General features: G+C 44.0%; 1 protein-coding gene across 11 annotated transcripts in view; it reads left to right on the top strand.

The window, feature by feature from the left end:
* LOC126272766 (myocyte-specific enhancer factor 2) overlaps positions 1-14,380 on the top strand; it is an 841,022-nt gene that overhangs the window by 781,058 nt on the left and 45,584 nt on the right. The window contains exon 2 of one of the 11 annotated variants that reach the window (XM_049975896.1): positions 8,789-9,200. The exons of the other annotated variants lie outside the window; for them this stretch is intronic. The gene's annotated coding sequence lies outside the window, so the exon portion shown is untranslated. The remainder of the gene's footprint in view (positions 1-8,788; positions 9,201-14,380) is intronic. 11 annotated transcript variants of the gene reach the window in all.

The following is a 14,380-nucleotide window of genomic DNA, read 5'->3' on the forward strand; positions in this document are numbered from 1 at the left end:
TGTATGTGTGTGTGTGTGTTTGTGTGTGTGTGTGTGCGTGCGTGTGTGTGTTTTACTAATATTCACGTCTCCTCTTAAACCACTGGACCGATTTCAACGAAACTTGGTACACATATTCCCTACTGTCAGGCGACATTCGTTGTGGGGGTAAGAGCTACCTACCTGTCAAAGGGGTTGGAGGGCGGAGGGCGGGTGAAATAGCAGGATAGCCGGCGAAGCTTGAATTCACAGACTTCCAGCATTTGTCCGCGTGGCTCCCCCCGTCGGAGGTTCGGGTCCTCCCTCGGGCATGGGTGTGTGTGTTGTCCTTAGCGTAAGTTGGTTTAAGCTGGATTAAGTAGTGCGTAAGCTTAGGGACCGATGATCTCAGCGGTTTGGTTCCATAAGACCCAACCACAAATTTCCAATTCCAATATTTGTGATGAGAGCAATTAGCGACTTGGAGCTAAATTTACACATGATGTCAAACCTTTACGAATGTTTTTCTGTTACCACCCCTACAAAATAATGAAAGGAATTTTTTATCTCATACTACTTTTCTGTAATTCATGCATGAAAAGTATCGCTTGAGGCATGACGTTAAAATTTATTACTTATTTGTTACTAATTTTATTTGCAAAAAAAAAAAAATCACAGACAGTATCCATATATTCCGATGAGCGTTCCTATAATATTATGTCATTGTACGACACACATTTCGGGAGATACGACGTCATAAACATTAAGCACAAGGCGAGACGCCGCATGGTACGGGCGTGGACGCACAGCTGTAAATAAATACAGAATAAAGTATTGGTGGTCTGCTGCTTGTCACAGTCACTCCGGTTAAACACGAACACGTTACTTTACAAAGTGGTATGAAATGGAACTACCACTTGACGTCGCTAGTGGGGAAAGACAAATGGTCGACTTCGGTGTATTGCGCGAATTTTAGGAAAGTGTAGCTCATCTATAGAGGAAGCCGCGTATTGCAGCTGGAGCCGCATTGCCTTCTGCCAACAAAGGAGGACATTATCGTATCCGTCATTTCCGTAGTGTGGCGGTTATCACGCCTGCCTAACACGGAGAAGGTCCCTGGTTCGATTACGGGTGGAAACACTTTTTCGCCACGCTGAACAAGACATTCTTATATGCATTTGTTCAGGTGTCTACCCGAGATCTTTGAAATCATCTTCGTACATCCCATCAGAGTGTAGATTGTCCAGATCAGATATGAAATTCACTCAGTACTGACGGGTAGTCTTTTTGTGCTATTAATACTGCTCGAGTGTTTGAGATTTCACGAGGTCGGATTAAAGGAAGGCATCGATTAACGTGCGAGTACTACGGAAATGATCCGTGAATTCAAGTGGGAATTCCTGGAGGGAAAAATCCTACTTTTAGTGTAATCCTACTGAGGAAGGTGCGTTAACCGGAATTTGCGACAGACTGCTGAAGGATTCTTCTGCCACCAATGTACATCTTGCGTAAGGATCGGGAAGACAAGAGAAATCAGCGATCCAGCGAAAGCGCAGAGACATTCGTTTTTCGTTCGCTTTGTTTGCAAGCGGACCGAGGGAGTTCAAATCCACGTCCGGGGATCCAGATGTAGGTTTTCCGGGATTTCCGTAACTCGTTGCAGGCACCTGCCGTGGTGGTTTCTTTGAAAGAGCACGGCCGATGTCCTTACCCGTCCTTGGAAAGATTCCGAGCTTGCACTCCGTCTCTTAATGACCTCGATGTCGACGAGACATTGAATCGTAATCTTCTTTCTTTTTTTTATTTGCGAGTGGAAGAGGAAAGGGAATAGCTAGCAGTGGTTCTAGGTACCCTCCGCCGTGCACGGAATGGTGGCCTGCGTAGTATGTACACTCCTAGAAATGGAAAAAAGAACACATTGACACCGGTGTGTCAGACCCACCATACTTGCTCCGGACACTGCGAGAGGGCTGTACAAGCAATGATCACACGCACAGCGGACACACCAGGAACCGCGGTGTGGGCCGTCGAATGGCGCTAGCTGTGCAGCATTTGTGCACCGCCGCCGTCAGTGTCAGCCAGTTTGCCGTGGCATACGGAGCTCCATCGCAGTCTTTAACACTGGTAGCATGCCGCGACAGCGTGGACGTGAACCGTATGTGCAGTTGACGGACTTTGAGCGAGGGCGTATAGTGGGCATGCGGGAGGCCGGGTGGACGTACCACCGAATTGCTCAACACGTGGGGCGTGAGGTCTCCACAGTACATCGATGTTGTCGCCAGGGGTCGGCGGAAGGTGCACGTGCCCGTCGACCTGGGACCGGACCGCAGCGACGCACGGATGCACGCCAATTCCGTAGGATCCTACGCAGTGCCGTAGGGGACCGCACCGCCATTTCCCAGCAAATTAGGGACACTGTTGCTCCTGGGGTATCGGCGAGGACCATTCGCAACCGTCTCCATGAAGCTGGGCTACGGTCCCGCACACCGTTAGGCCGTCTTCCGCTCACGCCCCAACATCGTGCAGCCCGTCTCCAGTGGTGTCGCGACAGGCGTGGATGGAGGGACGAATGGAGACGTGTCGGCTTCAGCGATGAGAGTCGCTTCTGCCTTGGTGCCAATGATGGTCGTATGCGTGTTTGGCGCCGTGCAGGTGAGCGCCACAATCAGGACTGCATACGACCGAGGCACACAGGGCCACACCCGGCATCATGGTGTGGGGAGCGATCTCCTACACTGGCCGTACACCTCTGGTGATCGTCGAGGGGACACTGAATAGTGCACGGTACATCCAAACCGTCATCGAACCCATCGTTCTACCATTCCTAGACCGGCAAGGGAACTTGCTGTTCCAACAGGACAATGCACGTCCGCATGTATCCCGTGCCACCCAACGTGCTCTAGAAGGTGTAAGTCAACTATCCTGGCCAGCAAGATCTCCGGATCTGTCCCCCATTGAGCATGTTTGGGACTGGATGAAGCGTCGTCTCACGCGGTCTGCACGTCCAGCACGAACGCTGGTCCAACTGAGGCGCCAGGTGGAAATGGCATGGCAAGCCGCTCCGCAGGACTACATCCAGCATCTCTACGATCGTCTCCATGGGAGAATAGCAGCCTGCATTGCTGCGAAAGGTGGATATACACTGTAGTAGTGCCGACATTGTGCATGCTCTGTTGCCTGTGTCTATGTCCCTGTGGTTCTGTCAGTGTGATCATGTGATGTATCTGACCCCAGGAATGTGTCAATAAAGTTTCCCCTTCCTGGGACAATGAATTCACGGTGTTCTTATTTCAATTTCCAGGAGTGTATGTAGATGTGAGGGTAGCGGTACTGTCTCTCTATGTGACCAGAGACCTGTAACACGTAGTGTTTTATGAGAACAGGGAAGGCGACGGCGTAATATACGCTGCGCACTCTGCCTGTTTTGGCTGGTGTGAATCCGGTAATTGGCTGTACAGCGGCTGGTGTTAGGGCGGCCAGTGCTTCCGGCGCGGCTGTGCTCGGTGACGGTGCGCAGCGGCCGTGCAGCAGCCGGTGCAGGAGGAGGAGGAGGGCAGGCGTGTTTTTTGTGGAGCCGCGGCGCGTGCAAGGCGTGTGGCAGCGGCGCGTCTCCGGGAGGCAGCCGCCAGGCGCGAGCGCCGGCTACCACCAGCCAGCGCGGCACGCGCCGCGGCGCCGCGTGAGGCGGAAATCCGCCGCCGACACGACTTCACTTCCAGGAGCACAGTGCCAGGCTCCCGGCTAATGCAGGCCCGGGACTGCGCGGATAACCGAAAACCAACGGATGTATTTACAAAACATGCTAATGTGGCATTTGAAAGCCCACTGCGTTACATACGCGTTGCTCGCCACGAACAACGAGTTGGAAGTCATCGGTAGTCAGCTCTTAGGAGAAGGGCCGTCATCATTCTTCTGAACGATTTGGTACAGCCCGCCTCCCTATGTCAGCCTCTTCATTTCAGAGTAGCACTTCCGCCCAACATCCTCAAACGTTTCTTCTAAATATTCTAACATTGTAATTCTGTCAGAGACAGCAAAGGACTTGGAAGATCACTTGAACGGAATGGACAGTGTCTTTAAAGGAGAGTATAAGATGAACATCAACAAAAGCAAAACGAGGATAATGCAATGTAGTCGAATTAAGTCGGGTGATGCTGAGGGAATTAGATTAGGAAATGACAGGCTTAAAGTAGTAAAGGAGTTTTGCTATTTGGAGAGCAAAATAACTGATGATGGTCGAAGAAGAGAGGATGTAAAATGTAGACTGGCAATGGCAAGGAAAACGTTTCTGAAGAAGAGACATTTCTTAACATCGAGTATAGATTTAAGTATCAGGAAGTCGTTTCTGAGAGTATTTTTATGGAGTGCAGCTATGTATGGAAGTGAAACAGGCCGGCCAGAGTGGCCGTGCGGCTCTAGGCGCTACAGTCTGGAGCCGAGCGACCTCTACGGTGGCAGGTTCGAATCCTGCCTCGGGCATCGATGCGTGTGATGTCCGTAGGTTAGTTAGGTTTAATTAGTTCTAAGTTATAGGCGACTGATGAGCTCAGAAGTTAAGTCACATATTGCTCAGAGCCATTTTTGAAGTGAAACATGGACGATAAATAGGTCGGACAAGAAGAGAATAGAAGCTTTCGAAATGTGTTGCTACAGAAGAATGCTGAAGATTAGATGAGTAGATCACATAACTAATGAGGAGGTATCGAATAGAATTGGGGACAAGAGAAATTTGTGGCGCAGCTTGACAAGAAGAATGGAACGGTTGGTAGGACATGTTCTAAGGCATCAGGGGATCACAAATTTAGCATTGGAGGGCAGTGTGGAGGATAAAAATCGTAGAGGGAGACCAAAAGATGAATACACTAAGCAAATTCAGAAGGATGTAGGCTGCAGCAGGTACAGGGAGATGAAGAGGCTTGCACAGGATAGAGTAGCATGGAAAGCTTCATCAAACCAGTCTCAGGACTGAAGACCACAACAACAACATATATTCTAATATCTGGCTTCCCCTAGAGTTATTCCCGCTACAGCTCCCTGGAGTACTATGGACGTTATTGTCTGATGTCGTAACACATCATCCTGTTCCTTCCTCTTCTCAGCGTTTTCCATACATTCCCCTCCCCGCCGAATCTGCAGAGAACTTCTTCACTTGTTTTGTCAACAGTCCATCTGATTTTCAACATCAAGTATCAAACGCTTCCATTCTTCTTTTCCCCACAATGAATGATTCACTAACATTCACCAGATGTAAATTCTCAGTAATTTCATCACGTCGTAGCCAGAAATGCTCTCTTCGACTCAACTAGTCTGCTTTTTTGTCCTTATAGCTTCGTTCGTCATGTACAGTTTTGCTTCTAAGAAGGCAGAATTCCTTCGCCCTGCCTACTTCGGGGGCCCTAATTTTCATGTTAAGTTTGTCGCTAACGTCGTTTCCGTTGCCCCTCATTGTTTTAGACTTACCTACTCTGAACCCATGAGTATGCTCAACAGATTGTTCTGTTGAGAATTTTTCATAATTAGAAATTGGAAGGAACGATCTGTATTTGATTTGCAGAAACTTTTAATGGCCAAGGTCGCGTTCAGTACTATTTCTTCCGGCTTCAAACAGTTAAGATTGTTATCTCCTGTTCAGAAAACTTCCTGTTATACATCCTGTTCAATTATGAGTGTATCACACATGCCATGTTGTAATGTATAGTATTCAGCACATTCCACACAGGTCTGACAGGCCTTTTTTCATTTTTAACAAACCTTGTGGAATCTCCTACTTACTGTCCACCATAATGTCAATATAGCATGTGTGGTATAGTGATAATGGAACAGGCCGTATTAGCAAGAAGTTTTTTGAAGATGATAGTCCTTACTGTTGAAACCAATCAGCAGGAATAAACAGTACTGAATACGAGCTTGGCTGTTAAAAGTTTCTTCAAACAGATTGTTCACATCATTCAGAATGTCCTGAAATTTTTCTGTCTCACTTTCACTGAGTATGGCAGTGTCATCCTTTCACTCTTGATTTAATCTCACTCCTGAACCTATTTTTTTCAGTCATTGTTTCCTTGGTGTAAGGATTGAACAGTAAGAGCGGAAGACTATACATCCCTGTCATAAACTCTTTGTAATCAGAGCGTTTTGTTCTTGGTCTTCGATTCTTATAGTTCCCTCCTGATTTTCGTAAGTATTAGCGTTATACGTATATTTTTCTGCGAATTTCGAACATTTTGCGCAGTTTTACATTGACGAACGCTTATTCTAGGTCGACAAATCCTATGAATATCTTGATTTTTCTTATATCTTGCTGACGTTATCAACCGCAGCGTCAGTAACTGTCACTTTAGTGCCCGTATTTTTCTTAGTGCCAAATCATCATTTAACAGATCCTCAGTTACAAATAGTAAATAGGCGAAAAACATGTTACAAGTGTAGGCTCACCTGAAGGTGCTAATGGAAAACGGAAAAATATTGCAAGGCTCTCTGACGGTGGGACTGGACACGCGATGTCTTCCCTCGGTGAAACATTAGTCACACGCACATAATAGCGTATTACAAACAAAAATATTCGCTCTAATTGTAACAGAACTTTCCAGGCGTTGACTTTTTTCCGAAAGTCGCCTCACTACGCATCACTAATCTGTATACGGAAAAAAGTTTGCTTGCTGCAGAAGGTGTGTGACAGCTAGCGGGCGGCACGGCTTTATCGTCTCCCTCCGCTAAGCAAAATACTGTACTTACCAGTTCTCTTTCTGACGCGGGGAAAAAAAAGAATAGATTTTCGACTTGCTTAGAGACTATAGAGAGACCCGAATCAGGCACGAATACCAGAATGTTTACACGATTTTTTTACGAGATAGATAAACTCCATATCTATGATGAGTTAAATATTGACAAAACAAATGTGGGAGCACTCAGTTCTTTATTTTATGAACTGAAAATGTAAACAAAATTCGAATAATAGACAGCCGGAACTATAGAATATTGTATGTTCCTAGATTGTGAAGCGAGGAAAGCAGAAGAAACAGAATCTGATTGCAAACAGGAGCAGTACTGCCTGTGCTGGCTACAGGAAACAGGACATGACATGAGTTCTGGAAATAATGAAAAAATTTAATGCTTTATTTTCATTCCTCGGACGATAAATGTGTTTTATCTAGCACCAGGCTCGTATGCTGCTTCTTGAAACTACAAATGAAGTGTTGTCTTTGTTTCGAGTGCAGATTTGCTTTCATTTTCTTTGTTGTACTATCGAAATGCAATAGCAACAGTTAGCAGCTGAAATCTTATTGTTAAGGACTGGCCATACATTCGTCACTTTTATTGTATGCGGACGGAAATTACATTCGCTGTGTTCGTAATTCGACGAGCTATGTGGTGCCTTTCGTTTCATTGTAGCCAAATCGTGGAGACTACTCCGTAGAGGCGTAGAATGAATGCTATTCGCGGTGCTGTGTTCAAAATATAGGTTTCGGATGATTCGTATTTCCGTAACCTTAGTGTAAACTTCTGTAACAGTTAGAAACATTATCGTAATCGGTAAATAGAAACGGAATTTCGCAGGAAACGTTACTGACAAGTTTTATGAAATCGGTTTCGAGTAACAATTACAATCTAAAATTTGCACGCTATTGAATACGCTGAAATATACAAAACAGAAGCTATTAGCAATCACCTCCCTTCAAAATATGTGTACATTTCATATGATCTTAAATCTTGGCAGCTGCGATTTCCTCGCCATTGGGTGTTACGCCTACATCCTCTTCTCTTTCGGTCTGTAAACCAGCTATGTGCGTGGACTAGATACCGCTAGAAATTTGTCGCCTCACCCCGCTGAAATTCACCAGACGTTTGAGGTTTGCCTGTAGACTTTGAACTATCGTACTGCGTCCTAGATATCCACTAATCTACAGTTAAACCAACTTGAGAATAAGTGCAGTTACAAGACTGAAATATCTGATAACAAATGTCTCATTATATACTTCCAGCCATTAGAAATTTACCATCTTCTCCAAATCCAATGTTTAAAAGAAGTTTATATATTTAAAAAATCATATTTATAAATTATTTTTACCTAGTTCACTATACAATAGTCTCATATTAAGAGTAGTGTTGTTCCGATAATTGTAACGTCAATAACTAGAGCAGACGTAAAGCGAAACGAAATTGTAGTCTTCGAGAACCGAGTTTTAGTTTGAAAACGCATTGCGCTTTAAAAAATAACAAATGGACTGACGAAACAGTGCATTATTATAATTAAACATTTTGTCTGGCTCAGTAAGAATCAATAGACAAAAATTTCTGTTGTAATGTTGAATTTTATGCCTGGAAACGCGAAAGCTTAAATACAGTCAAAACGAAAGCTTAAATAGAGTCAAAAACTTATTAATAAAATTCGTCAGCTTCATCATCACGGCTCCTGTTGTTATGTAATAACTTTCATTGCGAAGTCAGAATGCCAGAAACGTGTATCTGTGGGAGCTACATTGCATTATTAATTGCAATTTGCGAAATTTTTGTGAAATATATGCAGAATTATCTGCATATATTATTCTCTCATTCTATGTATATACCGCCGCAATTTTCCAAATTGCAATTAAAAATGCATTTTAACTCCTACAGATACGCTTTTCTGATATGTTGACATCGCAGTGAGTTACTACACAACAACTGAAGCCGTGATGCTCAGGCTGTGACTTGTAAATGTACATTGGCTTAGTAAAAGTGTAATACAAGGCAGCAGAATAATTTTATTATGAAGTTTTCCACATATTTCACTATGTCGTTTGCCAAGAATAGCTACTATGGCAATTGTGAAACAAATATACATTCGTTACAGTTCGGTCCATTCACGAAGAGGCACATATCCTTATGAACGAATGTGAGCTGCAGTAGCATTGTTGATCGACTGCCGGATCATTGTCGCCGAGGCACGACGTAGGCGCGTGAGGGGCAGGCCGAATTCTCCGTGACTGCGCTCCGCGTTGGTGGTGAAGTCCGGCCGCAGGGTCAGGGGTGCTAGTAGAGGGCTGAAGGGGGGAAGCACACGGTCGCGGCGGTGCTGCCGCGCACGCGCACTGGCGGCCCCTGCAGCCTCCATTATGTAAGGCGCGCCACGCCATTGGCCGAGTCCGCATGACGTCATAGACGGCCAGCCGCCAATCGATGCAAGCGTGAGCTGGCCGAGTCGCGCCTCGGCAGCGGTGGTGAGCGCGTCGTGCAGCGCCGCTCCACTCCGCGCCAGGGACGAGGTAAGTCGCTGACAGCCGCTGCCGCCCGCAGGGAGGCTGCGTGTGCGAGTGCGTGCGCAGGTACGAGCGCGGAGGTGGCGGGCATCGATCTGGCGTTCCCCAGCGTCCGTGTCGCTGAACGACGCTGTTAGCGCGTGAGCGCAATTTTCTGCCGATATTCTAAATATCTGATCGTCGACAGCAATATTTCCGTGCCGGCTGTTCTAATTCCGGAAGGCGACTCGCCGGCGCCGCGCCATTAATACGTCATGCGGATTCGTCGCGGTCGGCGCACCTGAAAACGCGTCATCGCTGTTGCCAACCTTGACACCTGGAAAGAGAATAGTGACAACCGACTGACGACGCGCTCCTTCAGCTCAGTGACAGCAACGTGCGGTGTTCTGTTAACTGTTTATCGGACCAGCACCGTTGGAGGCCTGTGTTCTTGGAACAGAGAGACGGATGACATTTTCTTATAATGCTGAAGTTTTTAACGCTATACCTATTGTAATGTTTTTTTTTCCCAGCCTCATTTCATGTGAATCTCTTCACTTCGAAATCACTCGACGAAGAGGCTCAAAATAGCTGCAGCATGAATTCTGGTGTTTGCATACTTTTAAGAATCGGCTTCTTCCGTGAGAACACTTTTCCCCGCGTGATGTATTACCGTGCAGGGGATCTTGAGTTTGTGAGAACATCGATCCGTCAGCTGTCCGTGGCTCCTCGTTAAAGCCGCACTGTATCATCAGCTCGACGCGCTTCCAGGTCTGAAGAACAGCAATTTGGATACTTACACGCAGCATGCAAAGTAAGATCTGTAGGTACCATTCATTTTCGTTCCAAAAATATCTATATTTGACTAGTTAATACAAACTTTTGCGTTACGTCTCTTCTGTAACTTACGTCCAGTGACAGTTTTAACTTTTACGTCAGCAAATTTCACAAGACTCCTACCTCTCTTTCTATCCATGTACTGTGCTCCGCTTAAACTCGTCCAAGGTAGTTATAAGTTTTCCTATGCTGTCCTGCAGTACGCGTTTTCGTTCTATAATACATAACATTTACGGCAGGAATTCGATATCTTAATATATTTGGACCCCTCGGAGTCTTCACTAAATCACGAAATACACAGACGACGTCAGTTAGCCACTCTGCAGGCTCCCTAATTCGTGATTGTTTCGAAATGTTTGGTGGTTTCTGTTATGTCCGCTCCGAGCGGAATCCTTAACAGAAACAGCTGTCCGCAGCATGATCAGTGGACTTTAATGTCAAAGTTTCGTAGTCTTAATTGTTTTGTTTTTATTCTCTCGTTCTTGTCTTCGCGATTGACATTCTCTTCATTTTTAGAATTTTCTTCGTTACTGAAGTATTCGGATTGGTGTAGTTATACGCACATCACCCGGGTGCGATAAACTAATCCGTGCCTCCGTTAGGTCGACACGCTGTTGTCACCATGGCAACGATAATATCTGCGCTCGATTTGTTTGAAGACTCTCCTGCGATTGCAGCATTTTTCTGTACCTCAGGGCGAATTTATCTGCTTTCTGATTTATATCTGTTGTTGCAGCTGTGGAAAAGAATGCCTCCAAAATATGGTGAAGCATTTATTGAAAGAAAATATTGTGATAATAATGGTCGTGAGGATGAAAGGAGAGAGAGAGAGAGAGAGAGAGAGAGAGAGAGAGAGAGAGATCCTATTGAACCTGTCAAAAACAAATCTTTTAGTTGAAACTTTTTGAATACTGGTTACCTATTCCTATACTCATACGTAATACTCGGGGTTGGAGGGCACATACGATAATATGGAAGACTTGGTTGCAAATAGTTTATGTGATAGTTGACTGATAGATAACATAAATCAGAGTTTGCACATCGGATCTAGCAACATACAAAACAGACATTTACCTGCGTATTTAATATCTAACACACTTTCATTGAATTCATTCTGTTAAAAAATGTAAAGACATGAAAATTTAGTGGTTAATCTTATCGCAGCTGTTTTCAAGAGAAAATTCAAGTGCTCGTTCAAAAACCAAAAATTTCCTTTAGTATTGACCCGTCAGCAAATTCTTGCACTGTTGTGTATTTATGGCGATCTTCCTCAGTAGTTATTTTTAGTAATGAAGCATTTGTGTGCACATTTTCTTAGGTGAACTGACAAACTGAATTGAGGAGCCTACTTTGGTACCATAACACGATATGAAGTTTACTGTTATGTTGACGTGCATCTGTTACCAGTGACACGGAACAAAGAACAGTTTTATTGGTGTGAGGTAAAAGTCATTAAGTTTTAATAATGCAAAATGGGACACGCCTTCTGTGAAGTCCGCTTGGCTGCAGACTTGCCATAGATATAGCGGAAACATAAAATTGTAAGCTTCGTTAAGTATTGTGTAGACACGAGAGTTTACTGTCAAGCGGTTCTCGCCTAATTTTGTCGTCACGAAATTCTTCAACGTAGCCCAGCTTGCTTAAAAAGACATCACATTTGACGATGAAATACAAAGAAGACTGGATTCAATCGTTGTACCAGTTTCGTAGCAAATCACAAGTGTTCCAGTCATTTTCAAAGCTATCATTAAATCGAAATTAGCGTTCAATGTTCTGCAGTGCGTCTTGCAGTTGATGACTCTCACGGTTTGTTTTACGTCATTTTTGTTTAATGCTTGTCTGCGAGAGTTCCCTTTGCGTTTTACGGTGAGCGGTGTTCTGTCAAATATGTGCGTACCCTAGGATTCAGTTGTCTTCCTCAGTCTTCTCAGCAACCATGACAACAGTATCTAGTTTGGAACGTAAACGGTAGTCCACAGTCGGCCTCTTATAAGCAAATAGAATGTCATTAATTATTCACTATGATTTCCGACGCTGACTGTCACCAGTTAACGCAGTTTTGGTCATATGATTGCTACTTTTTTCTGTATACCTCTGAAAAAAATATACCTCTGGATTTCAGGATTTGTTCCTTTTCCGTTGGAACTGTTGAATAGATCATTCATTGAAACGCTCTTCTGGTGTGTACTTTTAGCACATGCTCTCTTTTCTGCTGGTGCTTGAAAAGTTACCCCGTGAATTTGATATTTATGCCTATTTACTGTGTTCTTAATTTCTTGGGTTTATTACAAGAACTGCAAAGTATTTTGTAAGAATGTAAATTTGAGAAGTACTGTCATATAGGATTTGTTTATCACCACAACTACAAAACGTTGTTCGGAAGTGATTAAAATTTTTCATACAAGAAATCTACATGATATGAGAGCTGTCTCAGTTCGAAAGCTCTTTCAGGTGAACTACTATTATAGTGCTCTTTAGTCCTACTGTATTTCTTACTTACTTAATTGCATATAACCATACGTTAAATCATATAGTTTGCTTTTTGGACAATAGGATCCTCTTTCGAGTTGTGTGCGTTTGGCATAATATTCATCTGTGTTGATTAGCTTTACTAACATGACGAGATGGACAGTGTTAAACAGAAGTGCAACACCTTGATGAACATAATTTATACTGACTGTGATGAATTATCGTGGGAATTGGACTGCGTTTTAGGCTGGGATGTTTATTCACCAACAGATGCCTCAGATGTGAACTATTTACAATTACATCAAGTCTATCGAGCTCTACAATGCTTGCTCAGTATGTATTTCCTGATCTATTGTAGAACTGCGCAGTAGTGTATTCCAATGTAATCGTTGTTGCAATTACAACAATGTGTGACTTTCTGAAAGGATTTCCTGAGTGCGTAGCAGTGTTTCGAGAGTTTACGTTGGGGAATTGTTATTCTGCGTGACCAACGTCTGTTATTGGTTCAACGGAATTGAGAAGTGAAAAGAAGTCTATAGAAGATGGAGAATCCATCCTAGCATCATAGCAACAGCCCACAGAAGAAGAAGAAGAAAAAGCATGTTTCATGTATGGATGATGACTGAATTGGACGGCCACTGCCCCTATGACGAAAAGCTTCTAAAACTGGAGTAGTCAACTTTTTTTTTTACCTGGCGCCCGTTTTTTACATCTCTATTAGCAGTTAAATTTTCTACCCGGTCAATGCTTTCTCAGTAATTGTGATTTATGAAGTAGGGCGGCAGCTTTACCTTACAAAGTTTACGAAGCCGAATTACAGCGTGTTAAAGCGTATAATAAGAATTATTTACCAAATGCTTTATCAAAATTATATGAAAACTCAGTGGAGATGTTTTTAAAACCCATGCCAGCTACCGCCGATCGTGGGCGGAAGGCACCAGAGAATTTGTCATGAAGGATAGCGGACGGTAGAGACTACACCGCAGAACTCAGGAACGGGAGAGTCATTGTATGGAGATCTGCGAAAAGGCACGTGGTAGGTTTCACTATGACAGCTCACAAATAATGTTCAGCTTCCTAGCTGGTGCGTAAACTAACGGTACCCTTTTGAGACGAAGCGGCCAGGATCAGGAGACACATCGCCAGTATTTGAAGAAATTAAAAAATAACTGCACATCAGAATACTCCAAATTGGGCCTTCTTGTCATTTCGAAAGGAGACCCAAGTTTAACACTGTGAACTCGTTCCATTACAAAATTTCGGCACACAAGGTTGACCATTAAGGATTTACCAATCGATGAACATGTGCATCAAGCTTTCAGCCGACATCTGACACTACATGATATTATTTCCTTTCCAAAAGCGGAAGAGCTAATTAGTTGGTCCTGGTAGAGTCCCTGGATCGTTGTCTGCCTAAGACGGGTTCCTCAGCAACATTCTGAAGGAAGCACATAGCGGAGCATTGATCAAGCTGGTTTAGACGGTTCCTTGTTCGTATGAAGTATAGTGCTTTGTGATGCGCAGGTAGAGTTTTGAAAAACAAAACGTTCTATACTCCTTCAGAACGACCGTCATATTCATAACTTGGGAACCAGTTTTACGTAATGGCTGAGGTTCTTTCTACTTAGGTTAAACTTATTCGTTCCCTTTTCCACTTCCTTCGCAGGTGCGGCTCAGGAAAGAATATTATTTAATACGCTTCGGGAGCTCCATTTCTTCGACATTATGGTCGAAGAAGAGGAAGGTAGTCTCCTTTGCCGAAGTTTATATAAAAAAGCAGCTACCAGATTCTTTCAGTTCCAAAAAGAAAAAAAAAAGGACTCACCTTCGTCCGTTCGATTTTCGTTATCAGCGAACTTACCGAATAACTTCATTCTTAACGGGACGAATTCGCCAGAAAT

This window comes from Schistocerca gregaria, chromosome 5 (genome assembly GCF_023897955.1).
Source record: "Schistocerca gregaria isolate iqSchGreg1 chromosome 5, iqSchGreg1.2, whole genome shotgun sequence".
Classification (NCBI taxonomy): Eukaryota; Metazoa; Arthropoda; class Insecta; order Orthoptera; family Acrididae; genus Schistocerca; species Schistocerca gregaria.